General features: G+C 53.2%; 1 protein-coding gene and 1 long non-coding RNA gene across 2 annotated transcripts in view; one reads left to right on the top strand and one right to left on the bottom strand.

Moving 5' to 3' along the window:
• The window catches only part of LOC119877836 (adenylate cyclase type 5-like), a 144,671-nt gene that overhangs the window by 54,048 nt on the left and 65,624 nt on the right, over positions 1–24,999 (top strand).
• On the bottom strand, positions 3,242–4,532 carry LOC119867339. The gene is made up of 2 exons (XR_005383398.1): positions 3,845–4,532; positions 3,242–3,525 (listed from the first exon to the last, which is right to left on the bottom strand). It is a non-coding gene; the product is annotated as an uncharacterized LOC119867339 (long non-coding RNA).

Genomic DNA, 24,999 nt, shown 5'->3' with positions numbered 1-24,999 from the left:
ACCTGTCCTCCAAGCTCCTCTGCTGTGTGACCTGGGGCAAGGCCCTCCACGTCTCTGACCCCCGGGTAACGCCGATGTTGCTGAGGGCTCCGCAGGCCGTCTAAGCTCCCCCCACCCCGGCTGCAGCTTGCGCCACCATGACCTAGCCCAGGAGAAGAGGCAGCCGTTCGTGAGTCAGGCCTGCTCTGAGAGGAGCTCCCGTGGCGGTGTTTTAGGTTGAAAAATTCATCCTCCAGTCCAACCAAATTCCTTGACAATACGCACCGCTGAGCGTCTGGTTCTCCTCGCGGAGGAGACAGCTGGTCCCATCTGCAGCTGTGAGCCAGAGGCTGTTTATGATTAAATCTCCCTCCAGGTCCCTCCCTGGGGCCTGGCGACCTCGGGCCCTCTGACCCGGGAGTCATGAGCTCACACGGTTAAGGACATTTGGTGGGACCTTCCTGGGTGCAGAGCTGCAGGGAGTAAGGGGCACCGACCGGCCTCCTCCCTTTTGTAGGGCGGGGGGAGCATTTACGAAGCCTGCCTGGAGGAGGGGTGTGCATGCACATGCGTGTGCACGTTGTCTTTTCCTTCCGCTCGGGCCCATGGCTTAAACCTCCTCGGCTGAGCTGGACGGGGGTCTGCACAGGGAACCGCCGCTGCCGCGAGCCTAAGACTAGCCAGGCCGCTTCTCCGGGAGGAGGGGACCCCAGCTGGGCAGGCAGCCCCGCCTCCGCCACCCTGCCACTGGGGCTGAGCTGGGGCTGAGCTGGGGCTGAGCTGGGGCTGAGCTGGGGCATCCCCCCTCCCCTCCTGGCCTCCTGCGTCGTGGGTAAGGCCAGGCGTGGAGAGCCGAGCGCCCTGGTGCGAGCTGGGCCGATCCACGCCACGTCCCTGCAGTGGCCTGGGCTGCAGAGGACAGTCGCCGCCTCCCGTCCCTCTTGTCACGCACTGTGGCCGCTGCCTGCCCCTCGCCTGGGCCTCTCATGGAATCCAGGGCGCTGGGGACAGCATTCAGCGTTTCCCAACTGCCTCCCCGGAACCGGCCTTGCCCTGTGAGCTTCCCCTCTGCTGACTGGGCCCATCTCTTCGTCAGAGGCTTCCTGCTGTCCCCCCTGGGGCCTGGGCTGTGTCCCAGTGGCCCTCGCACACGGGGTCACGCGGGGGTGCAGCAGGCCTGGAGCGCCCCCTTCCCTCTCCAGGCCAGGGCCAAGGCGCAGCCCCTGCTGCAAACGGGGCTCTGTCTCCTGAGAGCAGCGGCAGGCCCTGGGGTGGCTGTGGAGGAGGCTAATCGGTCCAGGAGCAAGTTGGGGGGCCGGGTGGATTCCATATTTCATTGAGACTTTTACCTTCAGACGTTTTTTTTTTTTTAACTTCTGGTGAAATATAAACACCATCAAGTTTGTTATTTTAACCATTTTTAAGTGTACAATTCAGTGGCATGAAGCTCATTCACCAGATTATGCAACCATCACCACCATCCATTTCTAGAACTTTGTCATCGTACTAGACAGAGACTCGGTACCTATTAAATAACAGCTCCGCACTCCTCCCTGCCTCCCGGCCCCTGGTCACCACCATCCTGGTTTCTGCCTCACGTAAGTTGGATCATACGACATCTGTCCTTTTGCATCTAGCTTATTTCACTTAGCGTCACGTCTTTAAAGTTTATCCATCTTGTCGCGTGTGTTAGAATTTCATTCCTTTTTAAGGCTGAATATTATTCCATTATATGCGTGTACCACGTTTTGTTTATCCTTCCACCCACCCATGGACATTTGGGCTGTTTCCACATTTTGGCTGCAGTGAGTAATGCTGCTGTGAACATGCGTGTACAAATATCTATTGGAGTCTCTGCTTTCAGTGCTTTTGAGTGTATGCCCCAAGGTGAAATTACTGGATCACTGGTAATTCTATGTTTAATTTTTTGAGGAACTGTCATACTGTTTTCTACAGTGGCTGCACCGTTTTCCCTACCCCACCCCCTTCCCAGTGCACCAGGGTGCCAATTTCTCCACGTTCTCACCAAGGCTCCATGCTTTTCAAAAGACCGGATTAAGTACAGTCCAACTTGGGGACAAGGGCATAGAGATGATTTTAGAGGACTTTTCTGCCATCAAAGACCTGTTTGGAACTCTTTTTAGAAAGGATATCTGGGGGCAGCCCCAGTGGCTCGGCGGTTTAGCGCCGCCTTCAGTCCAGGGTGTGATCCTGGAGACCCAGGATCGAGTCCCTCGTTGGGCTCCCTGCATGGAGCCTGCTTCTCCCTCTGCCTGTGTCTCTGCCTCTCTCTGTGTGTCTTTTATGAATAAATAAATAAAATCTTAAAAAAAAAAAAAAAAAGAAAGGATATCTGGGATAAGAGTGTCCCATGCAGAGGGAACAATCAGAGCAAAGGCCCTGGGGTAGGAATGTGCCCAGTGGCTTTGTTGCAGAAGAGGAAAGCAGCCAGTGTGGCTGGAGTGGAGGGAGGCAAAGGGAGGACCCCAGATGAGAAGTCAGTAAGGGAAGGGAAGGATGAGACCGTGAAGGTCCTCAAGGGGCCCCTGTCAGGACTCGGTCCTGCCTTTTACTCTCAGTGGAATGAGAGCTGCTACAGGGTTTGAGTGAGGGGTGACATGATTCTGACTCCTGTTTCAAAAGGATCCTCTGGTTGCTGTGTTGCAAAGAGACTGTAAGGGGCTGAGGGTGGAAGCAAGAGAGCAGCTTTAGGCATCCAGGTGAGCCTCCCCACGGAGGGAAGCTCCCAAACAGGGAGCTGAGCCTGGTGACCGGGGCGCCTCTTGAGGGGGTGATAGGAGAAGCCGCAGGCAGACAGGTGGAGAAGCCTGCCACGCCTGTTACGTAATTTGCGGGGCCCAGTGCAAGAGGAAAACGTGAGGCCCCCGGTTCTAAAAAGCACTGAGAATTTTGAGAGGAAAACAGCAGAGCATTAAACTGAGCGGCTGCACAGGTCACACGCCTCGCGGATGTGACCCAGCGTCTCCCGGGCCGACTTGCGGCCACGGAGCCCACCCCCCCACCCCACCCCCGCTCCTTTGGGGAGAGGCTTCTAGGACTGGTGTTGTGAGGGCCCGTGGCACAGGCCACCGGTTCAGGCTCCCAGGAGAATGGAGACGGTGGTCTTGTGGCTGAAAGCAGATGGTGAGCCCCCCGCCCCTCCGCCATTCGGGCGCAATGGGACTGAGACCTCAGCTCGGAGAAGAGGGAGCTGAGAAAATTCTTGGCATTTACTAGAAAGGAGAGAGCTGCTGTCCTCTAGTAATGGAAAAGTAGCATAATACACTCTTTTTATTAAAAAAAGAAGTGTTAGCCATTTATACTTATCAATGCCTATAAAATCCTCAAACCACCCTATGGGAAAGCACCGTCATCCTTTTGTTGCAGGTGAGGACACTGGCACGCACACGGTTTCAGCAACTTGCCCAAAGCCACACCACGACGTAGAGAGGCCAGAAATGGAAGCCAGGCTTGCCGTCTCCTGGGCACAGACGGCTGACACCTCGCTGATAATGCTAACTGGGGGCTCCGGCTCCCCTCCCTGTCCTGGAGCAAAGCAAAGGAAGGGGAAAGTCAGGGGAAAGACCTGCCTCTCTGCGGTCCCTCTCTGCCCGGCCCTTTCTCAGACAGTAGTAATGTTGGCCACCACCCTGGGGGGCACTTGCTGTTTGCACTTCTTGTGGGGGGAGGAGGGGATCTGAGGAGGGTCGGAGGTGGTGACCCCAGGTCCTGGCACTGTGGGTGCATGCCCGCCCTCCCTGATTTCAGATTCCAAGAGAGCAGGCCAACGGGGGACTGCGAGTAAAGGGCCAGGTTTGGGTTGGTAGATGAGGCCCACAGAGCTTGTCACCCGGGCCCCATGCACCTCTTCTCTGCACTTCCTCCTCTGGGAGGCCCAGGATCTGCAATCCCCAATGCCAGGTGCTCACAGCTTGGTTTTCCCTTAAGGACCAGAATGTCCACTTGAAGGCCGAGGCCATTAGATTCATCTTCCTACTCAGCGACTTTAGCTTCCTGCCCATTTTCATGGCTCCTGTACATATTTGTGGTTGTTAATCATGCTGATGGAGTGGATAACTGTAACTGGGATTTTTCTGGCTTCTTTGACCAAGATGTTCAAACCTGGAGCCTGGACTCACAGTTTCGGAGGTCAGGCGAGGGAAGGATTACTTCTAATTATGGAAGGAGTCCCAGCTAGGAGAGTCTGACCCGTTGTTTGGAGGGGGTGTTCAGACCCCAGGATGTTTGGCTGCGTCCTTTGGGGTTAAAAGGACCCAGATTTGAATTCTGACTCCGCATTTGTTATTTCATCTGTGCAGCCTGGGGTTGAGTTGGTTTCTCCTTTGAGTCTGTTTCTTTTTCTGCAAAAGTGAGGGTGATCTACTGGAGTTAACCCAGAGACCCGTGGGGAGATCCTTACACGGAAAGACCAATGCAGTTTCAGAGGCTTTCTTGGGGCTGTTCTCCTTCAGGCAGTCCGATCAGAAGCTGGCTGAGACCTGGGGCCCTGGCTGGGTTTCTCACCTTTGCAGGTACTGAGCACCCCCTGCTGAACTCCCTGCTTCTCTGAGCCCCCGGGAGTCGACCCCACCCTCACCTACACGCCCGTCCCACGCTCTGTGCTGTCACACAAGCCTCTCCTGACAGCCTTCATTGTCTGCCTCACCCACTCGCTTCTCACACCTCTTCCCCTTCCCGTCTCCCCCGTTTCCGTACCCCCACCCTAAGCAGCAGCAATTACTCTGAATCTCTCAAAGTTCTTGAAAACTCACCTGCTCTGTGGGCTTGAAGCCTCCTGCGGCGTCTGTTCCTTTCTTACCTCCTAAGGCTCCCCTCCCCGGAGTGGAGAGACTCTGTTATTTCAAGAGCATTGTCTCAGAAGTCCTCCTGGAGGGGAGGGCTCGGCCCTAGGGACCTGGAGGGGAACCCTTGGGCCCAGGCTCAGCCTCACAGTGGTTTATGGGGGCCCTCCTCCCCACCGCCACCCTGGGACCTCTGTACAAAGCATCCCTCATCAACCCCACCCTCCCTCCAGCTCCAGAACCTCTGCAGGCCCAAGACCAGTTGTGATCCCATAGTGCCTACGAGTGGTGCTGTGTCCCTTGGCTGGAGACAGTGGGCGCCTGTGTGGTGGGCGAGAGAAATGTTGGAAGTGAATGCTTGCCTGTGTCTGATGCCATGTCTGTGTGCCCTGGAACACGGAAGCGGCCGGGACCAGGAATTCACTTCGCTTGGAGAATTTCAGCCTGACTTCCTGGAAACCAGGCTAGGATGCTCGGAAAATGAGAGTGTGGGACAGAGCATCGGCAGCCGAGGCCTGTCGTACCGAGCCACAGGCTGGCCAAAGAGAAGGAGCCGCCCTGGAGCTTTAGGTGACTCGCTCTGGAATAACTGGTGTCACTTTGATCTGAACCTCATTCCCTAACCCTCTCTTCCTTGATCTGCCCGCGAACCCTGGGCCATAGGGTGGAGCAGATGCTGAGCCTTCCTCATTTTACCTTTCAGGGAACAAAGGCGTGACGATAGACAGCTAAAGACATTTGGCCAATCCGGCTAGCGCCAGGACCTCAGCCGCAGGTGGCTTTCCTTGCCAGGTCCCCTTGCCCCAGCACTCCTTTGGCATTTCTGGCCGATGACCAGGATAAGAACCCAAAGTTTCAACATGGTCATGGGGCATCCCAGGGACAGTGTCAAGGCTGCCCTCCCACAGGATGGGAGGAGTGAGTGGGCGTAGGCAGGCCACCAGGGTGTGGTCTTCATTATCTCGCAGGCCCCACACCCATCTGGAAGACCCCTTGCTGATCTCTCTCTGCTCTGGGAAACTGGGCTCCTGCTCAGTATAGCATCTCAGGGTAAGGAGGCCTTGCCCTCCCATTAGGGACGTGGGGCCATTGGCCAGTGGAGGCTACAGGTCACTGTAGGACTGTGGGAGGAAGTAGCCCTCGTGGGGAGCAGCGGAACGGTGGTGGGGGTGTATTCTCCACACCATCCCTTCTTCATGGGTTCTGCGGCCTCCCTCAGAGTGGGTTTGGGGCCAGATGAGCGACCGGGTGGGATGAATGTGGGCGGAAGCTGCGCACACCACGGTGTGTGGCATGGCCAGGACTGGCCCATGATGATAACTGCGCGGTCCCCAGCCTCCTCCCGCCCTTCCGCAGTGACCCAGGGGACCACGTGCTCCAGAGGGAGGAGAGCACTCGGCCAATATCGCGTCTTTCATGAGCCACATCTAAGCCCGTACAGGAGTAAAGCCCCGAGATTTCGGGGTGTGTTGGTCTCTGCGCAGGGCCTGGCCCGTCCTGACCACGGCAGCCCGGGGCCCTGCTGCGCTGCTGCCCGGTGCGCGGGCTCGGGCCTGCACGGGGCTCCAAAAGGGCAACGTCTGGCCCTTTCGGGGTCTGAAGTTTGAAGATGAGCGTTGAATGGCCAGGCTGGAGAAGGAAGTGAAGAGGCCAGCAGGTGGCTGCCGTGCCCCCAGCTGTTCTTCAGCTTTGTTCCCAAGGGTAATCTGTGGATCTAGCTTCGGAGAATGAGCATCCGTCCGTTCATTCATTCGTTCATTCATTCGTTTGGTGTTTCTCGAGCATTTATTCTGCGCCTGGCGCTGTGCAAGGTGTTGATGTTCCGTGGTGAGCAGGTGGGCTTTGCCCTCACGGAGCTGTCAGTCCGGTAGGGACGTGGTCCTCGGATGAGGAGTCGCCCTGGCAATGGTAACACTTCCGTCATGCTCAGCACAAAAGGGAGGGAGACGTGCACCCATGGTGGCAGTCAGGGCGGGGTGGGGGGCACAGCCACTTTGGGAAATCAGAGGATGATGACTATTTGGCTGCCGTCTAAAGGAAGAGTAGAGGGCAGCCCAGGTGGCTCAGTGGTTTGGCGCCTGCCTTTGGCCCAGGGCCTGATGCTGGGGACCCCGGATCCAGTCCCACATCGGGCTCCCTGCGTGGAGCCTGCTTTTCCCTCTGCCTGTGTCTCTGCCTCTCTCTCTGTGTCTCTCATGAATAAATAAGTAAAAAAAAAAAAATTACAGGAAGAGTAGATGGTAACTATGCAAAGAGGGGTGAGGGTGGCAGTGGGGTTTTTCTTGGAGGTGGGATTCGCATATGCAAAAACCCCGTGGCAGGACTGAGCAGGGATTGAGTTCCAGGGTAGTGACAGCGCGAAGCAGTGTGAGAAGAGGCTGGAGAGGCCGGACACGAACACCCGAACCCCCATAGCAGAGCTGGGGAGACTGGGTTTTATTCCGAGAGACGTTGGACGTTATCAGTTTGAAGTGGGAGAGGAAGTGTAGTTTACGTGGTCAGATGTGTGTTTTGAAAAGATCGTCTTGGCTGCTGTGTGGAGCTGCAGCTCTTGTCTGCTCCGCTCTTGTCAGCGGGCGGCGGACAGCAGGGTTTGCGTGGGTGGACACGCACACGATTTTTAGAAAGGCCACGGGCTGAGGCTCCCCTTCTCCTTGCTGGGGCCTGTCTCCACTGGTCTGCGTCAGCCGGGATAGAAAGCACCCCAAGCTTGAAACCCCAGAGAATGAAACTTCCCCAGGGGCTGACGGGAATCCACCAGATGCAAATCCTAATTCTGGGAAGAATGCTGATAGAGAAAGGAGCTATTGTCTAAAATTAGGCTTTGGGAATATTTCAGTGAGATGTCGTCTTCCTGCCCTTTACTTGGTGAGGGTTTGGCGCTGGTTCCTCCCACCTGCTTGCCCAGACTTCTCTCCTCCAGCCTCTCCTGGCCGGTGGGTCCTCTGAGCTCACTCGGCCCCCCTCTGCTCTGGGGGCGCGTGGGGCTAAGGCCGAGGGGTTCGCCGCTCCGTGTTTTAGCGCCCGCTGGGCATGCTCATGGCAGGCGGGCTGGCCAGTGGCCACCTGTGAGCTCCCCTTAGCGAATTAGGTCCCCAGGCTTCTCCTGGAGGAAAGGCCTCTAGAAACAAACGTCTCCTGCCCCTAATGAGGCGTTTCTCAAAAATATATGGCCTGGCCTGGAAGGCCCTGGCCCTGGGCAGAACTTCCAGTCCTCGGGAGAAATTCTGGTTTCTCTTACAGAAGTGCCAGGGTCCGGAGCCTGCTTAGCTGAACCATGCCCACCCGCGGGGGTTACCTTGCTCCTCGATCCTGTGGGCCTCCAAACCTTGGGCCACCGCAGTCACGGTCCTGCCAGGCAGCCCCTGAGTCCCGCCTGGACCTCAGGCAGCCTCTTGCCCTGGAGAATGGGCGGCTCGAGGACATCCAGGTCTGCCCCCAAGCAGCCGTGAGAGGATTCAGTCTTGGCCTTAGGAACCCGCACGTCACCGTCACCACCAGGACTCCCACTATCACTCTCAAGGCCTGCAGGGAGCCCGGCCGGGAACCCCACGGCAAGTGCCTATGAGTCACCAGAACAGATGCTCACGTGGACAGATGAAGAGGGTGTTCGCTTCTCGGGGCCTTCGTGGTCATCCTGCCCAGACCCCTAGCTTTCCACCTGCCATGTGAGTGCCCCGTCCGGCATCCCCCTGGACACCAGATGCCCGGTACGTAGTAGGGCCTCAGTAGACGCAGAGGGATGAAATCAGCCCTTAGGGTGGCTGGTCTGCCACAGGCCTCTCATCCCTCTGGCCCTTCGTGCATTCTTGGGGCAAACTCTTAACTGCAGACATTCTTTCTCAGGAGAACGAGACGGTGTCTGCTGACCCTGGGTCGTAAATATCCTTCCCTCTCCAGATTGCTCTGAAAACCGGGAACAGAGGGGCCTGTCCCAGAAGGGTGGCTGTGCCTAGACACAGGATAAGCTGGGGTGAGGCCTTGACACTTGACTGTGGGGGCCCAGAGTTTCCAGGAAGGACACCCCATGGAAAGCCCTCTTGGCTGCGATTGCTGGCAGCGGGACCTAGGAAAGCTCAGCGCCTGGTTTATCTCTGTTTGTCGTCCACTGAGGAAAAATGAGAGTACGCTTCCTTCTCCGAGGTAGAGCTGTTTATATCTGCAGGATCTTGATACATGCGTGCAATGCTTTCACACACACAGACTTGGACACAGTACGTCTCCCGCTTTGGACACCGTGGCAGTGAACAGACACTAACCAGACCTGGCCCGTTTCCCCTGGGAACAGATGCACTGCCCTGGAGAAGGGACTCTGGTAGGGGTGGGGTGTCACTGGGCGAGGGGGGACCGTGGGTGGGGGGGCTAACTTGAAAAAGCCTGGGCTGGAGCTGAGGTTAGGCCGTGTGGGAGAACAGCCCCCTCACCAGGAGACTGCGTGGACAGCTCTCCACTCTTCAGTCCAAAATTACCTGCTGCATACCTGGTACACTGCTCAACTGTCCCATCTCGGTCCCAGGTCTCCTGAACGTTCAAGTCTCCCGGGTCTGATGTGGGTCAGTCGGCGCTTTTGTCCATAGTCCCCTCATGGCGTCTCTTGGTTTCGTCTCTTCTCTCCAGTCCATCTATCGCCCTGATGCAGCAGCATCCCTCCCCTACAGACCTCTCTGTGTCCGCCCTTCTTTTTTTTTTTTTTAATTTTAAATTTATTTATGATAGTCACAGAGAGAGAGAGAGAGAGAGAGAGAGAGAGGCAGAGACACAGGCAGAGGGAGAAGCAGGCTCCATGCACCGGGAGCCCGACGTGGGATTCGATCCCGGGTCTCCAGGATCGCGCCCTGGGCCAAAGGCAGGTGCTAAACCGCTGCGCCACCCAGGGATCCCTGTGTCCGCCCTTCTTTGCGGCTAGAGACGGATGGTTCTTCCTTCTTGGTGATGGAGAGCAGCAGTGTTGCACGATGGTTAGCCACTTCCTCCCTGTGTGACCTTGAGCACGTTGCTTGACCTCACTAGGCCTCATTTTCTCTGTGTGTAAAATGGGAGTTTTTAACTGTACCCCCTTGCCCCCAACGGGTGAGTCGTCATGAGGACCAAAGGAGGTCCCACCGGCATGCTATAAGCACTCGGTGGACACTCAATGCTTGTTCTTGAATATTATCTCATCGTGAAACTCCTCCCCCCACCCCACCCCCCACCCACAGTGGCTGTGACACCAAGCTTTTCGTTTGGGTAGACAGTGGTTCATCCTCTGAGCTCCTTGAATACACAGCGCCGTCTTGTCACTCTCGGATCCTGCCGGGTGGCCTCTGCACTGCCCTGGCCATGCTATGATTATTCAGGGTTGTCACTTTCATGTGAAAATTTCCCCTCCTGTCCAAATTCTGTTCAGCTCCACACGCCAACCTGGCCCCTCCCTGAAGCCTGTCTTGGCCTCTGTGGCCCACGGGAGACATCTGCATTCTGCAGATCTGCACCTGCCGTCTTGCTCTTCGTCATCTATTCACGTGGGTTCTCCTGTGCTCTCCACCTTATACTGAGCGTGCCTTGAGCAGGGGCCACATCTTGAATGTCCGTGGCATGTCTCATGGGGCCAGTCACATACTGATTTGATTCCTCTACCATGGATAGCTGGGATTTGACCATAACCATCAGTAGAAACGTCTCCATCAAATACAGGGAAGTCCTGTCCTGATTTTATAGGCACCAAAAGGTCGAGAGATGTGTCTTAAGGTTCCCGAGTGACTGCGGTAGCAATGAGGTTGGAGTCCAGCCCGGGGCCTGTGCTCCTGCAGGCCTGGTCCTGTGCTACCTGAGGGGCTCCTGGCCAAGTTCCCTGGCTCAGCAAGAGTCACTGATGAAAACCAGACCAGCCCTGCAAGTGCCAGGTGGCAGCTTGGTGTTGGTGTAGGTGGCTTGTGCTGGCGCTTGAGGCACTCACAAGGACCTCTGTCCCAACTGCCCTTCAGGAAGGACAGGGGGCATCACTGCTTGGAGAGCCGGGGTGACGTGGGGAGGATCTGTCCCTCTCTCAGCCCTCACTCTCCCGGTCCTGTTCTGGCTCCGGAGCAGCCAGCTGAGACTGCTGGACTCCAAGAGAGTTCCCCATCCCTCCCGGTGTCCGTCCAGCTAGCTGCATTAAGTGAGGAAGCCAGTGTGCATGGTTAATACTAAGCAGCCGAGGATTTCTAAATGCATTTGATCGCTTGGAATGCACTGGATGATTTGTAGCAGACTTCCTCTCTTAATTATTTTGAGCTCGTACTGAGGTCAATTGGTTTGTATTCCTTATGTACATAGCTGCTGCCTGGAAATGGCCGTGGTTAGGATGAGCCAGTCATGCCTTGACATGTTTGCCCACGCTCCTGCTCACCAAATGTTTATCAAGTGCCCGCCACGTGCCAGGCACTGTGTGGGGTTTAGGGGCTCTGTGAGAGGTGGTCTTGGCACCCAGAGAGCTCCCTGGCCAACCCTCTAGTAATTTGCTGTGGGACAGCCTGTGGCCATGTGTCGCAGTGCCCACCTTTCTGAGCACCTGTGCCCTCTCCTCTGCTTGTTAGGGCTCAGGTTCCCCAGGATCAGGGTGGCTTTGCCAGGCTCTGCCTTCTGCTGTAGCTGTGGCCCTCTTTAAGAAAGCCCTGCCGACAAACATTCAAATTTGCAAAGCTGATTTATTAGGGGAGCGATTGTTTGCTTCAACTAGGTGACTACAAAGGATGCACCCCAGGCTTCCTTCCCGTGCAGCCCTTGATCCACAGCAGACCATCAGGATTGGCTGATGCCAGCCATGAGCCTGGCCAGGCTTTCCTGCCCTTGTGGCTGGTGTGGGGCAGGGGGCACACAGGGGTTTTGGCGGCCGAGCATGAGCCGCTGTGTTCCTCTCCTCTCGAGCTGGCACGCTCTGTCATCCCAGGTACAGGCACGTGGCCCGGGAACGAGAGCACCTGGAATTGCTGGCTTGGGTTCTGCTCCAGTCTGCCTTACTGAGGACTAAGGCTCTTTCCAGCCACCTCAGCCCTGGGAGGGACTCTGCTCCTCCTAGATGGGGAGGAGAAAGCACTGTCCGGGCTCCCCGGGTCTGGGTGCTCCCAGGATGGTGATGTCATTTGGGGGTGGAGATTCTGACCCACAGGGCATCGTGACGGTTTCTCAGATCCCACAGCATTACTGGGAAATGCCTATGTTCTGGGGGCCAGAGGAGAGTGTGCAGAGTCTTTGGGGAGAGGTGAGGAGGCAAGGGCTTATCAGTGGGGTTGGGGTGGGTATAAGCAGCCAGGACTAAGAGAGGTCAACGTTGTAGCAGAAAAATGAGGGTAAACTAAGGGAGAGACAGAGCTTTCAGGCTGGCACAGGAGGTGACCTTTAGGAGACGACAAAGGATTTTGGACGTGCCCCTTGGCAGAGGAACACTGGCCAAGACCGGTTGAGAGCCCAAGGATCTGTGTGGTGGGCTCATCGGAGGGTGGCGCTGGGGCTCTCAGGGACAGCCTACGGGGCCAGGCAAGGGCTGAATTTCTGTTCACTTTCCTCCACCAACTCACATCATCTTGTGAAGAAAGGAAGGAAGTTGAGTTGTAGAAGAAAAAGGGGAAAATGGGCCCAAGGGTGAGAAGGGGCACCGTGGACGGTTCTAGTCCCACTACAGACCTCAGGGGCCTCCCTGCCCCAACCTCTGCAAAAACCCCAACTGTCTCCCCCCAGCTCAGTCTGAGCCCAAGGCCCAGCCACTCCTGAGGCGAGGTACTCGGATGGCTTTTGCTTTCCTACATTCGCTGTATGGGAATCCGGGCCCATCAGACAGGAGCGTAAGGTGTTCAAAAGCCCGTGCTCCCTGGCAGGCCTGGCGGCTCCCTGAGAGCCTCCCGAGAAGCTTGAGTCTTTGCTTTCATTCCTGAGTTAGAGGCTCTCCAGATGCCTCCCAGCTCCCTGCTTTTAGGTAAAGGACATGTGGTCTCTCTAGTGAAGGGCTGTGTTCCCCAGGCAAGAGCCTGAAGAGGCCACTGGATGGAAGAGAGGAGCCCCTTCTCCAGCAGAGGGGGTCCCTGTCTTTGAGGGCTTCTTCCCCTCATGGGTGGAGCCCCCAAGGCACTGCCCAGCGGCTGTGGGAGCAGCAGGCTTGCCCCCAGCCCTTGCCCATCCTCCAAGCCTGGGTGAGAGAGGCTGGGCCGCAGGTGCACAGCGCTGGGAGGCCCCAGGCCGGAACCCTCGTGGGTCTGGTCACCTTCCCCGGGAGGTGCTTCAAGACACTTGACAAATACCGATCCATGTCCTTCCCCTCCCTACTTCCCTCAGGGACTGGGGATAGACTGGGCAGGGTTCTCAGTTTCTTGCTTGGACTGCATCTACCAGATGGGCAGTGGAAGGTAATTGCTTTTCGGACATTTTATCTTATTGCCCTATTTAGTTGACCAACAGTCCCTGAGAAGTAGGTAGTACGTCCTTATTTTATAGAAGAATCTCAGGCTTACTAGGGGCCGTTACTCAGTGGCCACCACTCGTCCTATAAGTAGCTGAGCTGAGACCTGAACCCAGGCCTTCGGACACCAGATCCCACGTACTTCCCCCACACCATGCTTCACCTTGAGATAATGCAGAGCCTGCTCCTCCTTTCCCCTGGGCCTCTGGTTCCCAGCTTGTGGAGTGCAGCCACTACACCTCCTTCCGCCCTTGAGAACCCAGCCCCTCTGTCTGCTTTGTCTCTGCGCTGGCGTCTGGGCTCGGGCCCAGCTCTTGTCAGGAGGACCACTACCTCAGAAACCTTGCACCGTCTTTCAAGTGGCCTTCTCGTGTTCACGCTTCCAACCCCATCCTGCCTTCCTTCATCTCATGCACTCTGCATGTCGTGGCTTCTCCCTTCTGTCCTGGAGCAAGTATCAGGAGAGGAGGAGGAAGGATGGGCTTAGGCTGCCCTTGGATGCTCAGAACTTGAAACCTCGGCTGTTTGCAGTTATATTAGGGTGAAGGCCAAGCTGTGTACCACAGAGACGCCACGAGACAGTGGCTTTAAGGAGTTGAGAGTTTCTTTCTCAGGGAGTGGAGTCGAAGTGGCCTGGCCCAGTTCCATGGGGTTCTTCCACCACCTACAAGGACATTATCCCCGTCTGTGTGGTCAGAGCTGGGTTTGGAAGCTGTCCGGGTTCCATTCCAGAAGAAAGAGCAAAGAGGTGCGGTCCAGGTAGAGCAAGGGGCTTGTCTGCGGATGGAGAGTTGTACACACCACTTCCACTCTCACCCCTTTGACCTAAGCATCATCATACGGCCCCAAGGATGGCGGCTGCGTGCCTGGCCACTGTGTGTTGTTTTGGAAGAAGGGGAGAATGGATTTAGGTAGACCACAGTCTCTGCCAAAGCCTTTTAAAAAATGTATTTTTAAAATAAAAAGGTTAATCTCCATGATCTACTCGAAAGGGACAGGATGAGGGGTGGTAGTGGGATAACCTAGAGCTCACCAGGTGGACCTCGAGCTGAGAGTATGTTTCTGGAGGGTACGGGGTGGGTACGAGGTGGGTCTGCAAATGAATGTCTGCCATGCTCTTCCTCCTGGGTGCCTTTTACAGGCAGACACCGGTCATAGTTGAGTTTAAAGGCCCACGCCTCGGCACCCCAGGTATGTTCTCTTGGCCCCGGGGGAGGACTTAGCTCTAACTCCTCATACCTTGTGGCGTCAGTGCCAGCCCTGGTTGGTAGGATGGCTGGGAGTGAGTGGCAACTGGACCAGGGCCAACTCTTGGTTTTCTCTCCCGGACGCTGAGTCCCACCACGGAGAAGGCTCCCAGGACGTCAGGGCCCTTGGGAAGCAGCTGGGAGCCAAGGGGTTAACCTTCTCTTGTTTTACATAAGAAGAAACTTCATGGGCCTCCGAGGACTTGCTGAGGTGGCCCAGCCAGGCAGGAGAAGGGCTGGCCCTGTGGCGACCTGGATCCAGGTCCTCGCCTCACCTCGTGTGCCATTTCCACGTGATGTCCCCCCTCACGGGCTCGGCCTCTGGGGATTTCTCAGGGCCAGACCCAGGGCCAGCCAGCCAGTCAGGGAGTCCCCAGCACGACACCCAGATCCAGTTCCCAGCTCAGTGGAGCCCGCAGCCCACTCACAGGGCCGCATAGACTCATCTCCCGACTCCTCCCCCTGATGGACGCCACCTCCAGGCCCTCCCTTGGCGGCGTGGCTGTTCGTGCTGGGTTCATTTGTCCATCTTTGGCTTGTCATCTGCATGTCGCTTAATGGGGGGGTCCGGTACCCCGCCCCTCCTGCCTCACGCTGTACAGTGTCGGAAGCAAGGACTGCTGGCGGCCTGATGTGAGCTGGAATACTCCAGGCCTTGAAAGCTCCCTGCAGCCCTCAACTTCCTTTCCATCCACTTATTCGTGTAATAAGCATTTACGGGTGCCTGCTGCGTGTCCGCTCCCGCGGCGGAGGGGATGTGCTAGGGCGCAGAAGGCGGCATGGCCAGCCCCGGGGGGCTGTCCTCCAGCGCCCCCCGCCCAGGCCGCTCCCGGCACGGCCAGCCCGACTACGGAGCGTCACACCAGTAGCGTGTGGGCCCTGGTGTTTTATTAGCAGGTGACCTCCGCTCCATCTTAGAGAAGAGGGCTTCGAGATCCCAGGAGGCGATAGGACTTGCCCAAAGTCACACGGCTCGCAGCCGGGTCCCCTGACTTCCAGCCTAGTGCTCCGGCCGTCGTCTCCCCCTGCCTTTCTCTGCAGGCAGTCTCCGGGGTAGCCTGGGGAGCCCCCGAATCCCTGCTGAGGCACCTGGCAGGGCAGGCTCAGGATGCCCCCTGCCCTGGGTCACGCGCCGCGTGCCTTCCACACGGGCAGACGCGTCCCCGTGACGTGTCCCGCCACCAAGTCAAGGTTAGGTAAGCGGGCTAATGGCAATTTCACTTTTTCTTGAGCTTTTCTGTTTTCCTTCCCAATTCAGACCTAAAATGGGCCCTGGAGGTGAGGCCTGGAGGGAGGGAGAGGGCGTGGGTGGGTGGAGGTTAGCGGGTGGCGAGGCACGAGGACAGCCCGCACGTCACCTGTGCAGGGCGGCAACCAGAAGTCTGTGTGTGGCGGTGCTCTCTCCTCTCCCCCTGAATCCGATTCCAGAGCTTTGTCAGCCCCTTCCCTCCGCCCACACAGCCTGGCATCATCCTCATCTGTCACCACGGCTCACCTGGAACAATGAAAGCCTGTCTGACTCTCCTGGAAGGGGGAGGAGGAAGCTGAGGGTGGGGGACCTGGGAGGGGGGGCTGGATAATTGTTCTCGGAGATGATTTTTGGAGGAGAGAGATTTCATTTGCACCGGATTATAAATAAACTGTTAGTCCACGAAACTTCTTGCCAGGCCACAAAACAAACTCCTCCTTACCCCGGAGATCAGAGAAGTGCACGAGGAGCAGTTTATGGGTGAGCAGACCCACCACCCAGCTTCTCTAGAAAGGCTTTCCAAGGCACTCCGAGCGGCCAGCCTCTCCGGCACCCCTGTCCCCTCCCCTGCCACCTGCCTCCTTGGTTTGGTTTGGGCGGGGGAGGTATCTAGGTTTCCACCCCGCTTTGTGCATGTGATTCCTGCACCTTGGCGGTGGGGAGGCCGTTGCCTGACATGAATTCTGAAGGCCTCCCGCCTCCTCTGGGACTCCCCGTGGATCCCGCACGGGTCAGAAGGGAGACTTGTAGGGCTTCCAGATGTAACCAGCTGGCTCTGTGCTGCAGTGTTGAGCCTTCCATTGCATTCCAGGAGAACTGGGACCAGAATATTTGAAAAAGGGGATTTCTCAGAAAATCCTGTGAGTGGCATCTCCATTCATGGAAGTAGGGTCAGGACAAGTGTCCAGCCTGAGCATCCAGAGACTCAGGCTGTGGCTGCTCCATGGTTGTCCCAGGTGGCAGAAACCTGGGCCAGCACCCACTGCCTCTCCAGTTTTTTTATATATACACACATAATTTTTTGTTTGTTTGTTTGTTTGCAAATCCAGGATGAGAACTTAGCTTCCTAAGTCCCCAGTCCCTTCTCTAGACTGAGCCACCTCCAGACGTCATTCATTCATTGCTCCCAGGCTGCCGTTTCTCCCCCTGGCTTTAAATCCATATACTTTCCCACGAGTTTCATGACGTGCTAGATAGTCCCGATGCTTCAATCTATCCCTGGGCCCCCATCCGAAATCTTCTTATCTGTTGGGGTCTTATGGATGAGCCTCAGCCCCTGCACACCTCTTCTCTTTTCTCCTTGACATTTTAGGCCCCCCAGAGCCAGACGGAGTGGCTGCTGTGGAGTGCGCCATCCAGAATGAGTCCCGAGCCTGGCAGATGAAGGAATCTGAGCTTTGGGGGAAAAGACCCCCTAAAGGACAGGGAGAGAGGCCAGTCTCTCTGAGGCCCACAGGTGGGGCTCTAGGCAGACTCACCGATTGTCAAGTTTTCCAAAACACCAGTTGGCTATTTTGCAAATCAGCCTGTTGATGATGGCAAGTTGCAGGTCCCTCTTGACCTGCCTCCCCTTTGTTCTATGGCCAGCTCTGCTGTTCAACAGAAATGTAATGAGAGCCACATACATCATTTTAATTTTTCCAGTAGCCAGAAAATCAAAAAAAAAAAACCTACAGATAAGACAAGTTTTAACAGTATTTTTTATTTCACCCCACGTAGCCAGCGTATCGCATCAACATGTAATCTCGGACTCTGGTGTGACTTCCACGCTTCGGGCACGTCTCCGCTCAGATGAGCCCCGTTTCAGGTGCTCGTGCCCTGTGGCTGGTGGGTGCCATCATGCACTGCTGCCCTGCTGTTGGCAGATTTTGTCCTCCGCTCCCTGCTGCATCCGTTCCAGCTGGAACCCGTGCTTTCTCCTGAGCACCCTGGGAAAGACCACCTTCCCTGCTGGCCCCCTCGCCGCCCCTATGTCCTACACCCTTGTGGTCTGGACTCCTACCTCCTCTCTGAGGTCACCCGTGGGACCCCTGACACCCTTTGATTCATCCTCAGCCTCTGCCACAGCCCCTGACCATGGGCTCTCCAACTCTTGCTTGAATCTTTCCCTTCCATTTAGCTTTTATGACACTGTCTTACCCCTTCTGCACACCCCTCCCCTGAAGCCAGTCCTGCCCTGGACTTCCCTGCATGGATTAAGAACCAAAGTTCTTCCTTTCCCCTGGAGACTCATTCCTCTGAGCTGCTTGCTTGGGACATCGTGAACACTTGTTCTCCTTCCCCTTTCGCAGGGCACCTGGCCTCCCCCAGGCTCTGCCCCTCCTTGTCTGTGCCATTTGCCCAGCTCTCTGTTTGACCTCTTCTAGCACCTTCTTCTTTGCCGCCTCCTGCCCAGCCATGAAATGAATATCCCCAAAGTGTAGCTCTGATCACATTTTCCTACAGAAACGCTGCAGCGTTAGAAGTTGTAATGAGGGGGATAGACTTATGTTATAATGTTAGATGAAAAAAGCAGGACATTAAATTATAAGCAGTAAGGTGACAGCTTTGTGAAAACAAAACCAAAACGGAGTAGATTGGAAAAAAAAAAAAAAAAGAGGGATAAATTAGTTAACTCTAGCCGTGTTGGATAGTAAATGGAAATTTTCTTTTTTTTTTTTTTTAACTTTTTTTTGGGAATTTTCTTTAGTGAATACACATGTTAGGGATTGAGAATTCAGTATACTTTTTAGTTTTGGAAATACAGCCACCAAGAGTTTTAATGCTTCCTGGGTCACGTGTCTCCCCCTTCCCCGGGGCAGGGACATCCTTTGTGATGCAGCCGTGAACCCTGCCTCATCTCTGGCCAGTTCCCCTAGCTTGTTCTGTTCCAGTCAGCATTGACTTCCTGGGGTTCCCCAGGCAGCCTTGTACCCCCTCAAAGTCCCTCCACCCCTTAATTCATGCAGTTTCTGCCCCCAATTGCCTGGATCTATTAGCCGAGAAGTTCCTACAGCCTGCCCTGCTCACAGTAAAAGCCACGTCTCTTTCCCCTCCTTTTTTTTTTTTTTTTTTTTACTATAAATTGATCATTAGTCTTTTTAAAGAGTAATACATATAATAGAAAAGTTGGAACGTCTTCAGTGGCCTAAAGAAAAGGGTCTGAAAAGATCCTTCCAATCCTGTTGCCGCCTAGAGACGGTCTACCACTGTTAACACGTGTATATTTTTAGATTGGGATCATGTCAACTATGCAGTTCTGTATTCTCTTTCTCCCCCACTTGACATTAGATTTTGAAAAGTTCCCGTGATGTTAAATATTCTTCAAGTAAAACGTTGCAGAGGCCTTGACCTATTTCAGGGTGCTGAAGCACCATAATTTACCCAACTCCTCCCTAGTTCTTCAACATTTCTGTTCCTCGGAATCTTGTAATCACCCGAGCATGGAAAGCCCTGCCCAGCACAGTGAGTTTCTGTGTAGCAGAGATTTGTGGGTCAAAGAGTATAAACATATTATTTTTTAATTGACGTGCAGTTGCCACAGAACGTTACCTTAGTTTCAGATATACAACAGTGATTGGACGGCTCTACACTATGTGTGCTCACCACGCTGTCGCCACCATCTGTCACCATGTGATTGTAATACGGTTGACGGTCCTGCTCCTGCTGTACCTTTCGTCCCTGTGACTTATTCATTCTGCGGCCAGAAGCCTGCACCTCCTTCCCCCGTTCACCCCTTTCGCCCATCCCTCCCACCCCCCACTTCTGGCAACTATCAGTTTACTCTCTGTACTTAATGGGTCTGTTTCTGCTTTTATCGTTTGTTTGTTCACTTGGTTTTGGGGTTCTGCATGTAAGTGAAATCATATGGTATTTGTCTTTCTCGGAATGGCTTATGTAACTTAGCATAAGACCCTCTGGATCCATCCACGTTGTTGCAAATGGCAAGGATTCATTCTTTCTATAGCTGAGTAATATTCCATTGTAGGTATATATATACCTCATCTTCTGTTGTTTTTTTTTTTTTTTAACATTTTTAAATTTATTTATTTATTTATTTATTTATTTATTTATTTATTTATTTATTTATTTATTTATGGGAGACACAGAGAGGCAGAGACACAGGCCAAAGGGAGAAGCAGGTTCCCTGCGGGGAGCCCGATGTGGGACCCAATCCCAGGACCCCGGGAACCACACCCTGAGCCAAAGACAGACAGACGCTCAACCACTGAGCCACGCAGGTGTCCCTATACCTCACCTTCTTTATCCGTTCAACTGTCAGTGGACACTTGGTTTGCTTTCGTATCTTGGCTTTTGTAGATAGTGCTATAAGAGACATAGGGGCATGTATGTCTTTTCGAACTAGTGCTTTCATTTTCTTTGGGCAAATACTCAGGAGCGGAACTACTGGATCACACAGCATTTCTATTTTTAATATTTTGAGGAAGACTCCATACTGTTTTCCATAGTGGCTGCACCAGTTTATATTCTCACCACCAGAGCGTGAGGGGAGAGTATGAACATGTTTAAGGCTCTTTATCCATATTCCCAAATTGTTTTCCAGAAGGATGGTACCATTCTCCTCCCCAGTGATCGATGGAAGGTGTCTGTTCTGTTGCATTCTTGCTAATATTATTACCATGAAAAAAAAAAACTTTGCTAGTTTTAATAGGCGAATACTATTTTCACTTGTATTTCTTTGTTTGCTAGGGAGGTTTCACATTTTGTGTGTGTGTGTCATGCATTCATCAGCCATTTGTAGTTTTACTTCTCTGAATAGCTTGCACGTCTACATTTCTGATTTTTCTGTTAAGTTCTATTTATTTCTTGTCAATTTAGAAAACACTTCATGTTAAAACTGTTGCAAACTGAGTATTTTTTGCAAACTGAGTGTGTGTGAAACTAACTTGGCGTTGAAGATTGCAATGCCTGTAGTGTTCATGTCCTCTCAGCACTTCTGTGCATGTGCCTGCCTCTGTCAGCAAACTTGCAGTCCTGGGGCGGGGGCCAGGGGCCAGGTGGCCCAAGGCTGAGCTTTTCCAGACCCGCGCCCCTTCCTCTCCAGCACAGTGTTCTGCCCTGGGCGGTCAATCAGTGTTTGCTGAGTGACTTAAAGAGGGTATCCTGCTCAAGTGAGTACTATTCTGTGAAAGCTGTGGCTTCTCTTTTGAATAGGTATACAAGTTCTGGGGTCTTCCTAGGAATAAGTAACCAAAGATGACAAATATAAAGTATACAGTGTGATCATCTCTAAAGGCACAGCTGTTCAAGTTACAGAATAAACTATCTCACTTGTTATACTATTTGCTTTAAAATGTAAGGAAATCCAGGGCAGCCTGGGTGGCTCAGCGGTTTAAACACCCAGGGCGTGATCCTGGAGTCCCTGGATGAAGTCCCACGTCCGGCTCCCTGCATGGAGCCTGCTTCTCCCTCTGCCTGTGTCTCTGCCTCTCTCTCTCTCTCTCTCTGTCTATCATGAATAAATAAATAAAATCTTAAAAAAAAAAGTAAGGAAATCCAAACCACACTGAGGTACCACCCTACTCCCCCTAGGATGGCTGTAATCAAAAAGATGTACAAAAACAAGTGTTGGGGAGCATGTGAGGAATCAGAATCCCCATATACTTCTGGTTGGAGTAGAAAACGGTGCAGCCACTTTGGAAAACAGTTGGGCAGTTCCTCAAAATGTTTAGCGTCGATTTATCATGTGACCCAGCATCCTGGTCCATTCAAGCTGCCATAACAAAATACTGTAAGCTGGGTGGCTTAGACAACAAACATTTATTTCTCTCAGTTCTGGATGCTGGCAAGTCCAAAATTCAAGGCACCAGCAGATTCAGTGTCTGGTGGGAACCTACTTCTTGGCTTATACATGGCTATCTGCTCACTGTATCTTCCCAGGGTGGAAGGGGCATTAGAGCTTTCTGAGATCTCTTTCTCTCTCTCTTTTTAAGAGGAATTTATTTATTTATTTATTTATTTATTTATTTATTTATTTATTTATTTATTTTTTTTTCTGAGAGTGAGCGTGAGTGGCAGGGGCAGAGGGAAAAGGAGAAGCAGACTCCTCACTGAGCGGGGAGCCCGATCTGGGGCTCGATCCCAGGACCCTGGGATCGTAACCTAAGCCCACAACACTTAACCGACTGAGCCACCCAGGAGCCCCTAGATCTCTTTTATAAAGCGCATGAATCCCAATCACTAATCCCACCCTCATGACCTAATCAGCTCCCCCAAAGCCCTACCTCCTAATGCCATCTGCTTGGAGTTAAGGATTTTAATATATGATTTTGGGGGCGAGGGGACACAAAGACTCAGTCCAGAACCTCTGTTATTTCCACTTCTAGGTATATATACCCAAGAGAACTAAAAACATATGTCTGTGCAAGAGCTTGCCCATGAATGTTCATGGCAACATAACCCAAATTCCCGTAATGGATGGATAAATAAATAAAATGTGGTATGTCCATTCTATGGAATATCATGTGGCCATAAAGGAATGTAGAACTGATGCATTCCACAGCAGAGATGAGTCTTGAAAATATTATGCTAAGTGAAAATAGCAGACAAGAAGGCTACCTATTATATGCTTCTGTTTATATGAAGTGTCCAGCACAGGCGAATCCATCCAGACAGAAAATAAATTAGGGGCCGACGGGAGCTGGCGGTGGGGGTGCGGATGGGAAATAAGCAGTGATTAATGAGTGTGGGATTTCTTTTTGGGATGTTGAAATGCTCTGGAATTATATAGTGGTGAAGGTTGCAGAATCTTGACAATACACTAAAAACTACTGAATTACATACTTTAAAAGGGTGAATTTTATGGTACAGAAATTCTATCTCGATGAAAAATAATTACGGGAAGCCGGACTAGAGAAAGGCTTGGCCGCAACAAGGCACAGGGTGGGCTTTCTCATCCACAGTGGTGGTTCCTTGGAGAGAGCGAGTTTTGGAGGCTGTGGCCGGGAGCAGGTCCCTAATCAGCATTTTATGTGACCGGGATCTATGAGGAAGGCCTGGGGCACCTAGGACGGTAGTGAAAGTCGAGTGTTTCTTTATTAAATAGAGTAAAGCAAAAGGAGACCTAAATTAGGTTGGGATAAATAACAGCTTAGTCAGTAGAGTAGGCTGAGCTCTGCTCTTGGAATGAGAATCTGTGATTTGGCTCTGCTGCGGCTGTGCCGGGGAGCTGCAGACAGGACTCCTGCCTCGAGCCTTGGTGTCCTCATTGGCGAAAGAGGGGTGATACCCACCCGGCCTGCTTACCTCGGCAGCAAGTGAGGAGGAGTCAGTGAGATCGTGCATGTGCAAAGTGTTTTAAAGCTGTAAATCGAGGCGCCCAGTCATTCCTAGATAGTTGTCTTTCTTCACATTTTAGTCTGTTTTGCCTTTCCTAAGAATGTATTAAGCAGATGCTAATTATTGATTTGTTCATCTTTCATGCCCTGCTTGTAGTAACAGCGAAATTCTATTAAATAAACATTATACTTTTAGAATCGTATTATAGATTGCTATTTTCCAGAGACAGTGAGTAGCCCTGTCACATGGTTGGAGTAGGAGATGAGAAGGGGAATGTGGCCTGTAATGAGGCTTGTAGAGTCTTAGTGCCAGTGCTGAGATGGAGGCTTTATCTTCCTGGTAATAGGGAGTCATGGCAGGCTTTGGAGCGGAAGGTGTCATGATGTGAAGGGATATGGGGATCTCTGACATAGAGCATTTCAGAGCAGGAGAGATTGACAAGCCCTGAGCACCTAGATCCTCGCTGGAATGGAGAAGGAGGGGGTGCCTTCTGGGCAGGACCCCATGGGAATGAGGACAGCAGAGAGCCTGGGCGTGTTTGCCCAGAGCCATTGAAATAAACCAACTACCTCCATGAAAGAGGATCTCATCATGAAAGCCCCTAAAGCAGAGATAATGTGGCTTTGGTCCCCAAAAAAGTATACAGCAGGCTCCATTCTTTGGAAGGGACAAATTTTTAAGAAGTGTCACTGTGACTTTTTTAAAAAGTTAAAAAAATATGTAATATTTTTTAAAAAGCCATTTAACACCTCATTGAGCTCGGTGAAGCATACAAGGGACGGAGCTGATGTGACTTCCAGGAGTATATAATTTAAGATTATCCTTCCTTGATTTATTGTATTTTGTATCATAATAGGATTCCACTGAGGTCCCCCGAGCTTCCCACCACCACCGTGTAGAACAAATGAAATCTGGGGCAGGCAGTAGAAACTCTTGTCAGGCTTGTCAGCTCCTTTTATCTGGGACTCATTTGGTTGCTGGTTTGGTGTGTTTGCAAATAGAAAAAAAGACTAGCAGGGGAGGGGCTGTGCCTGTCTTTAGGGCTTGGGTCCCAGGAGAGGACCTTCCTTCCCTTCCTAAGTACCCAGAGCAGCGGGGAGCCACTCCTCAGCCCACTGGGGCCCAGAGGTGGTCTAGACCCCTGTGGCTGGACGGGTGGCCTTGGAAAATCAGATCCCAGGTTCGGCTGGCACTTAACAGAGGGGATTTCAGAGTTTGACATAAAGAGGAAGCACTGTGGTCTGTGTGTGCAGGATCTGCAGAGGCTGGAGGAGGATCTCGAGGGAGTGGGGTGGAGTGGGAGCTGGGTCACACCCAGTGTTCTAGGACTTTGCGGGGGGGGGGGGGAGAGGGTTGTCATAGAATTGGGGGAGGGCAGGTTTGAAAAGGCTCCCTCGTAGGAATGCCAGGTAAAATACGGTTGCCCAGTTAAATCTGAATTTCAGATAACAGCAAATGATTTTTTAGTATAAATATGTTCCCAATATTGCATGGGGCATACTTACACTAAAAAAAAAAAAAAAAAAAAAAAAAAAAGGAGGCACTGCACACACTGGGGGCAACGTGACTTCACCCTCGGGACCAAATCAAACCTGCAGCCGTGCAGGCAGCGAGAGATTGGTTTCCCAAAGTGCTGGGGTTTTAGAAATACCTCCGCCACTGCCGCCAGAGTGGCAAGTGTTCATGGGCATCTCCCCTGGGTTTCCACGCAGAGACTAGAATTCCAGACATTCCCTTCTAGCAGGAGTTCCTCCCCCTGTGGTCCCCAGACCACCTGGGCCCAAACCATCTGCTGGGCTTGTTTTAAAAGCAGATGCTGAGGTGAATCCCAGTGAATGAGGTTTGCTGTATTGTTAGGTCTGCTCATTACGCTACCTGGTGTAGGTGTTCACACACACACACACACACACACACACACACACACACGCTCGTGCACGTGTTCCATGTGGTTAGATCTGTCCCTGGACGTCGATGCAAGGAAAACCGGCAAACCCTTAATTAGGCCTTGTTTCCCTGCTATTGTGAATGATACCT

This window comes from Canis lupus, chromosome 33 (genome assembly GCF_011100685.1).
Source record: "Canis lupus familiaris isolate Mischka breed German Shepherd chromosome 33, alternate assembly UU_Cfam_GSD_1.0, whole genome shotgun sequence".
Lineage (NCBI taxonomy): Eukaryota > Metazoa > Chordata > Mammalia > Carnivora > Canidae > Canis > Canis lupus.
The sequence above is the reverse complement of the archived record's forward strand: the minus strand, read 5'-3'. Positions and strand labels throughout refer to the sequence as shown.